This window comes from Lepidochelys kempii, chromosome 2 (genome assembly GCF_965140265.1).
Source record: "Lepidochelys kempii isolate rLepKem1 chromosome 2, rLepKem1.hap2, whole genome shotgun sequence".
NCBI lineage: Eukaryota > Metazoa > Chordata > Testudines > Cheloniidae > Lepidochelys > Lepidochelys kempii.
In genome coordinates this window covers 32,195-38,829 of record NC_133257.1, presented here as the reverse complement: position 1 = coordinate 38,829, position 6,635 = coordinate 32,195, and the positions used below count along the sequence as shown (strand labels likewise).

The 6,635-nt window shown below is 47.6% G+C and overlaps 1 protein-coding gene across 3 annotated transcripts in view; it reads left to right on the top strand.

Annotated features, from left to right (window-relative positions):
- The window catches only part of LOC140906213 (uncharacterized), a 39,571-nt gene that overhangs the window by 24,123 nt on the left and 8,813 nt on the right, over positions 1–6,635 (top strand). The gene's annotated exons all lie outside the window — the stretch shown is intronic.

The window sequence follows — 6,635 nt, the reverse complement described above, 5'->3', positions numbered from 1 at the left end:
GGAATTTTCCATCAGTTAACCAGCTGTGTAGCAATAGTTAACTATTGCCAGACTTTCCATCTTGCAAAACCTCATGCTTTGGAAAAACAACTCAAGTCAGGAGGGCAGAGGGTCATGTTTACGCTTCGTGGTAACTCACTTCATCCTCCCCTCCTGGTCTGTTAGGTGTGCTAAGGTTTCAGAAAGGCCTCCTTTTAGCTGCTTTCAGCAATAAGCATAACAATTGGTATTCCAGCTGCGGGCAGTGGTTCAGGGATGTTACTGGGCTCTGGTCTAGCAAAAATCTGCTCCTACAAAAGGATCTCACAAAATTGGGTGACTAGGCAACAAAATGGCAAATAAAATTCAATGTTGATAAATGCAACGTAATGTACATGGGAAAACATAATCCCAACTATACATACAAAATGATGGGGTCTAAATTAGCTATTACCAGTCAAGAAAGAGATCTTGTAGTCATTGTGGACAGTTCACTGAAAACAACTGCTCAATGTGCAGTGGCAGTCAAAAAATGGTGTTAACACTTAATGGTGTTTATGGTGTTTCTCACAGTGTTAGAAATGGAATAACTAATAAGACAGAAAATCATAGACAGTAAAACTGGAAGGGACCTCAAGAGGTCTTCTAGTCCAGACCTCTGCACCCATATGAGGACTGAGTATTATCTAGACCATCCCTGACAGGTGTTTGTCTAACCTGCTCTTAAAAATCTCCAATGACGGAAATTCCATAACCTCCCTAGACAATTTATTGCAGTGCTTAGCTACTCTGACAGTTAGGAAGTTTTTTTCTAATGTCCAACCTAAACTTAAAATATCATAATGCCACTCTATAAAGCCAACATATGTCCACACGTTAAATACTGTATGCAGTTCTGGTCATCCATTCTGAAAAAAGAAATATTAGAATTGGGAAAGGTGCAGAGAAGGGCAACAAAAATGATTAGGGGTATGCTTCCATATGAGGAGAAATTAAGAAGACTGGGACTGTTCATTTTGGAAAAGAGATTACTAAGGGAGGATATAATAGAGTAACCCATAAAATCATGAATGGTGTGGAAAAAGTGCATAAGGAAGTGCGTAAGGAAGCGTTATTCACCCCTTCATATAACACAAGAACCAGGGGTCACCTAATGAAATTTATAGGCAGCAAGTTTAAAACAAACAAAAGGAACAAAATTCTTCCCACATTGCACAGTCAACCTGTGGAACTCATTGGCAGGGGATGTTGTGAAGGCCATAATAAGAACTGAGTTAAAAAAATAATTCAATAAATTCATGGAGAATAGGTCTATCAGTAGCTATTAGCCAAGGTGACCAGAGGTGCACCCTAACCCTAACCATGGATTTATAAAGAGGCAATATGATATTTTGTGTCTTATTATCTATTCCTTTCCTTATATGGTGACAGGTTTCAGAGTGGTAGCCGTGTTAGTCTGTATCAGCAAAAAGAACGAGGAGTACTTGTGGCACCTTAGAGAATAATAAATGTATTTGAGCATAAGCTTTCGTGGGCTAAAACCCACTTCATCGGATGCATGCAGTGGAAAATACAGTAGGAAGATATATATATACATAGAGAACATGAAAAAATGGGTGTTGCCATACCCACTATAACGAGAGTGATCAGTTAAGGTGAGCTATTATCAGTAGGGGGAAAAACATTTTTTCATTTTCTTTGTGTGTGTATATATATATATATATATCTTCCTTCTGTATTTTCGACTGCATGCATCCAATGAAGTGGGTTTTAGCCCACAAAACTTATGCTCAAATACATTTGTTAGTCTCTAAGGTGCCACAAGTACTCCTCGTTCCTTTCCTTATGATTCCCAAGATTCTGTTAACCTTTCCGGCGGGTAGTGAAGACTTGCCCCAAATGTATGGCAGTCATGACAACCTTCCTTCGTCGGAGATGGATACAAGTATACCCATATCTCAACGACTGGCTCATCCGTGGTTGCACCAAAGAACAGGTGCAATCCCACCTTCAACTGGTCAAGGACACGTTTTGTCAATTAGGCCTCCTCCTCAATGTGGCAAAGTCAGCTCTAGAGCCAACCCAGAGAATAGAATTCATTGGGGCGGTCTTAGATTCCATGCAGGCCCGAGTCCTGCCGGACGCTCATTTCTAAGCTTTGTCGGGCCTCATCCGGAGCCTTCAAAGCTTCCCAACCTCAACGGCAAGAACATGCTTTAGTCTTCTAGGGCACATGACTTCCTGCACATACGTGACCAGGCATGCCAGATTACGGCCCTGCCCGCTTCAAGCCTGACTGGCATCAGTCTATTGCCCAGGTCACGACAGCCTGAACCTGGTGGTCACAGTCCCGGAAAAGGTCCTCGCCTCTCTCCACTGGTGGCTAGACCCCAGTGCAGTATGCAAAGGAGTCCCCTTCCACATCCCTCAGCCCTCCTTGTCCCTCGTCATGGACGCATCAGCTCTGGGATGGGGCGCACATCTCGGGGACATCCAGACGCAGGGTCTGTGGGCCCCATCCAAGCGCTTTCTCTCCATATCAACATACGGGAGCTGATGGCAGTGCATCTTGCGTGTCAAGCCTTTCGGGAGCGGTTGCATGGAAGTTGTGTGGCAGTCCTCACAGACAACACCGCAGCCATGTTCTACATCAACAAGCAAGGGGGGGCCCATTCCTCCCCCCTCTGTCAGGAGGCCATTCGGCTGTGGGAGTTCTGCATAGCACACTCCACTCACCTGGTAGCATCTTTTCTCTCAGGGGTCCAGAACACATTGGTGGACCACCTCAGCAGGTCCTTCCAATCCCACGAGTGGTCACTCCATCCCAATGTCATCCACTCCATCTTCCTAAAGTGGGGGTTTCCCCAGCTCAACCTGTTTGCCTCACGCAGCAATCAGAAGTGCCTAGCGTTTTGCTCCCTCCAAGGCCGCTCCCCGGGCTCTCTCACAGATGCCTTCCTACTCCCATGGACAAGCCGATTGTTTTTCTCCTTCCCGCCATTTCCCCTTGTACACAAGGTCCTGCTCAAGGTGCGCAGGGACAGAACCCGGCTGATTCTGGTTGCCCCAGCGTGGCCCAGGCAATATTGGTATACCACACTATTGGAGATCTCGGTGGACGCCCCGGTTCCGCTGCCTCTTTTTCTGGACTTGATCACTCAGGATCACGGCTGCCTCTGTCACCCAGACCTACGATCCCTCCACCTCACGGCATGGATGCTGCATGGCTGAGCCACTCAGAGCTCCTCTGTTCTCATTTGGTGCAGCAGGTTTTGTTGGGTAGCAGGAAACCTTCCACTTGGGCCACATATATGGTTAAATGGAAGCGATTCTCATGCTGGTGCTCTCACCGTGGCACCCCCACCCCCCCTCCAAGCATCCATGCCTCTCATTTTGGACTATCTCCTGAGCCTGAAACAGCAGGGCCTGGTGATGTCATCCATCAGGGTCCACATGGCAGCCATTTCGGCTTTTCACCGGGAGCGAATGGCTGATCTGTCTTTGCCAACCCCATGGTCCTTAGGTTCCTTAAGGGCCTGGACCGTCTCTACCCACAGGTATGGCAGCCAGTCCCCACATGGGACCTTAACCTGGTCCTCTCCGGGCTTATGGGGGCCCTGTTTGAGCCATTGGCCACCTGTTTCTTCCTATACCTCTCTTGGAAAATGGCTTTCCTTGTCACTATCACATCGGCGAGGCGTGTATCCAAGCTCAAAGCTCTTACCTTGGAACCACCATACACGATCTTCCATAAGGACAAGGTGCAGCTACGACCTCACCCGGCCTTTCTTCTCAAGGTGGTATCGACCTTTCATATCAACTAGGACATTTTTCTCCTTTTTTTTAATCCAAAACCGCATGCTACTCATCAGGAACAACGGCTACACTCCCTTGATGTTCGTAGGGCCCTTGCCTTCTACATCGAGCATATGAAGCCGTTCAGGAAAATGACCCAGCTCTTCGTCGCGGTGGTGGACTGGATGAAGGGCCTCACAGTCTCCTCCCAGCGGATCTCGTGGATCACTTCCTGTATCTGTGCTTGCTATGATCTGGCCAGTATTCATAGAATCATGGAATCATAGAATATCAGGGTTGGAAGGGACCCCAGAAGGTCATCTAATCCAACCCCCTGCTCGAAGCAGGACCAATTCCCAGTTAAATCATCCCAGCCAGGGCTTTGTCAAGCCTGACCTTAAAAACTTCTAAGGAAGGAGATTCTACCACCTCCCTAGGTAACGCATTCCAGTGTTTCACCACCCTCTTAGTGAAAAAGTTTTTCCTAATATCCAATTTAAACCTCCCCCACTGCAACTTGAGACCATTACTCCTCGTTCTGTCATCTGCTACCATTGAGAACAGTCTAGAGCCATCCTCTTTGGAACCCCCTTTCAGGTAGTTGAAAGCAGCTATCAAATCCCCCCTCATTCTTCTCTTCTGCAGACTAAACAATCCCAGCTCCCTCAGCCTCTCCTCATAACTCATGTGTTCCAGACCCCTAATCATTTTTGTTGCCCTTCGCTGGACTCTCTCCAATTTATCCACATCCTTCTTGAAGTGTGGGGCCCAAAACTGGACACAGTACTCCAGATGAGGCCTCACCAATGTCGAATAGAGGGGAACGATCACGTCCCTCGATCTGCTGGCTATAACCCTACTTATACATCCCAAAATGCCATTGGCCTTCTTGGCAACAAGGGCACATTGCTGACTCATATCCAGCTTCTCGTCCACTGTCACCCCTAGGTCCTTTTCCACAGAACTGCTGCCTAGCCATTCGGCCCCTAGTCTGTAGCAGTGCATTGGATTCTTCCGTCCTAAGTGCAGGACTCTGCACTTATCCTTATTGAACCTCATCATATTTCTTTTGGCCTAATCCTCCAATTTGTCTAGGTCCTTCTGTATCCTATCCCTCCCCTCCAGCGTATCTACCACTCCTCCCAGTTTAGTATCATCCGCAAATTTGCTGAGAGTGCAATCTACACCATCCTCCAGATCATTTATGAAGATATTGAACAAAACCAGCCCCAGGACCGACCCCTGGGGCACTCCACTTGACATCGGCTGCCAACTAGACATGGAGCCATTGATCACTACCCGTTGAGCCCGACAATCTAGCCAGCTTTCTACCCACCTTATAGTGCATTCATCCAGCCCATACTTCCTTAACTTGCTGACAAGAATACTGTGGGAGACCGTGTCAAAAGCTTTGCTAAAGTCAAGAAACAATACATCCACTGCTTTCCCTTCATCCACAGAACCAGTAATCTCATCATAAAAGGCGATTAGATTAGTCAGGCATGACCTTCCCTTGGTGAATCCATGCTGGCTGTTCCTGATCACTTTCCTCTCATGCAAGTGCTTCAGGATTGATTCTTTGAGGACCTGCTCCATGATTTTTCCAGGGACTGAGGTGAGGCTGACTGGCCTGTAGTTCCCAGGATCCTCCTTCTTCCCTTTTTTAAAGATTGGCACTATATTAGCCTTTTTCCAGTCATCCGGGACTTCCCCCGTTCGCCACGAGTTTTCAAAGATAATGGCCAATGGCTCTGCAATCACAGCCGCCAATTCCTTCAGCACTCTCGGATGCAACTCGTCCGGCCCCATGGACTTGTGCACGTCCAGCTTTTCTAAATAGTCCCTAACCACCTCTATCTCCACAGAGGGCTGGCCATCTCTTCCCCATTTTGTGATGCCCAGCGCAGCAGTCTGGGAGCTGACCTTGTTAGTGAAGACAGTGGCAAAAAAAGCATTGAGTACATTAGCTTTTTCCACATCCTCTGTCACTAGGTTGCCTCCCTCATTCAGTAAGGGGCCCACACTTTCCTTGGCTTTCTTCTTGTTGCCAACATACCTGAAGAAACCCTTCTTGTTACTCTTGACATCTCTTGCTAGCTGCAGCTCCAGGTGCGATTTGGCCCTCCTGATATCATTCCTACATGCCCGAGCAATATTTTTATACTCTTCCCTGGTCATCTGTCCAACCTTCCACTTCTTGTAAGCTTCTTTTTTATGTTTAAGATCCGCTAGGATTTCACCATTAAGCCAAGCTGGTCGCCTGCCATATTTACTATTCTTTCGACTCATTGGGATGGTTTGTCCCTGTAACCTCAACAGGGATTCCTTGAAATACAGCCAGCTCTCCTGGACTCCTTTCCCCTTCATGTTAGTCCCCCAGGGAATCCTGGCCATCCGTTCCCTGAGGGAGTCGAAGCCTGCTTTCCTGAAGTCCAGGGTCCGTATCCTGCTGCTTACCTTTCTTCCCTGCGTCAGGATCCTGAACTCAACCAACTCATGGTCACTGCCTCCCAGATTCCCATCCACTTTTGCTTCCCCCACTAATTCTACCTGGTTTGTGAGCAGCAGGTCAAGAAAAGCGCCCCCCTAGTTGGCTCCTCTAGCACTTGCGCCAGGAAATTGTCCCCTACGCTTTCCAAAAACTTCCTGGATTGTCTATGCACTTCTGTATTGCTCTCCCAGCAGATATCAGGAAAATTAAAGTCACCCATGAGAATCAGGGCATGCGATCTAGTAGCTTCCGTGAGCTGCCGGAAGAAAGCCTCATCTACCTCATCCCCCTGGTCCGGTGGTCTATAGCAGACTCCCACCACTACATCACTCTTGTTGCACACACTTCTAAACTTAATCCAGAGACACTC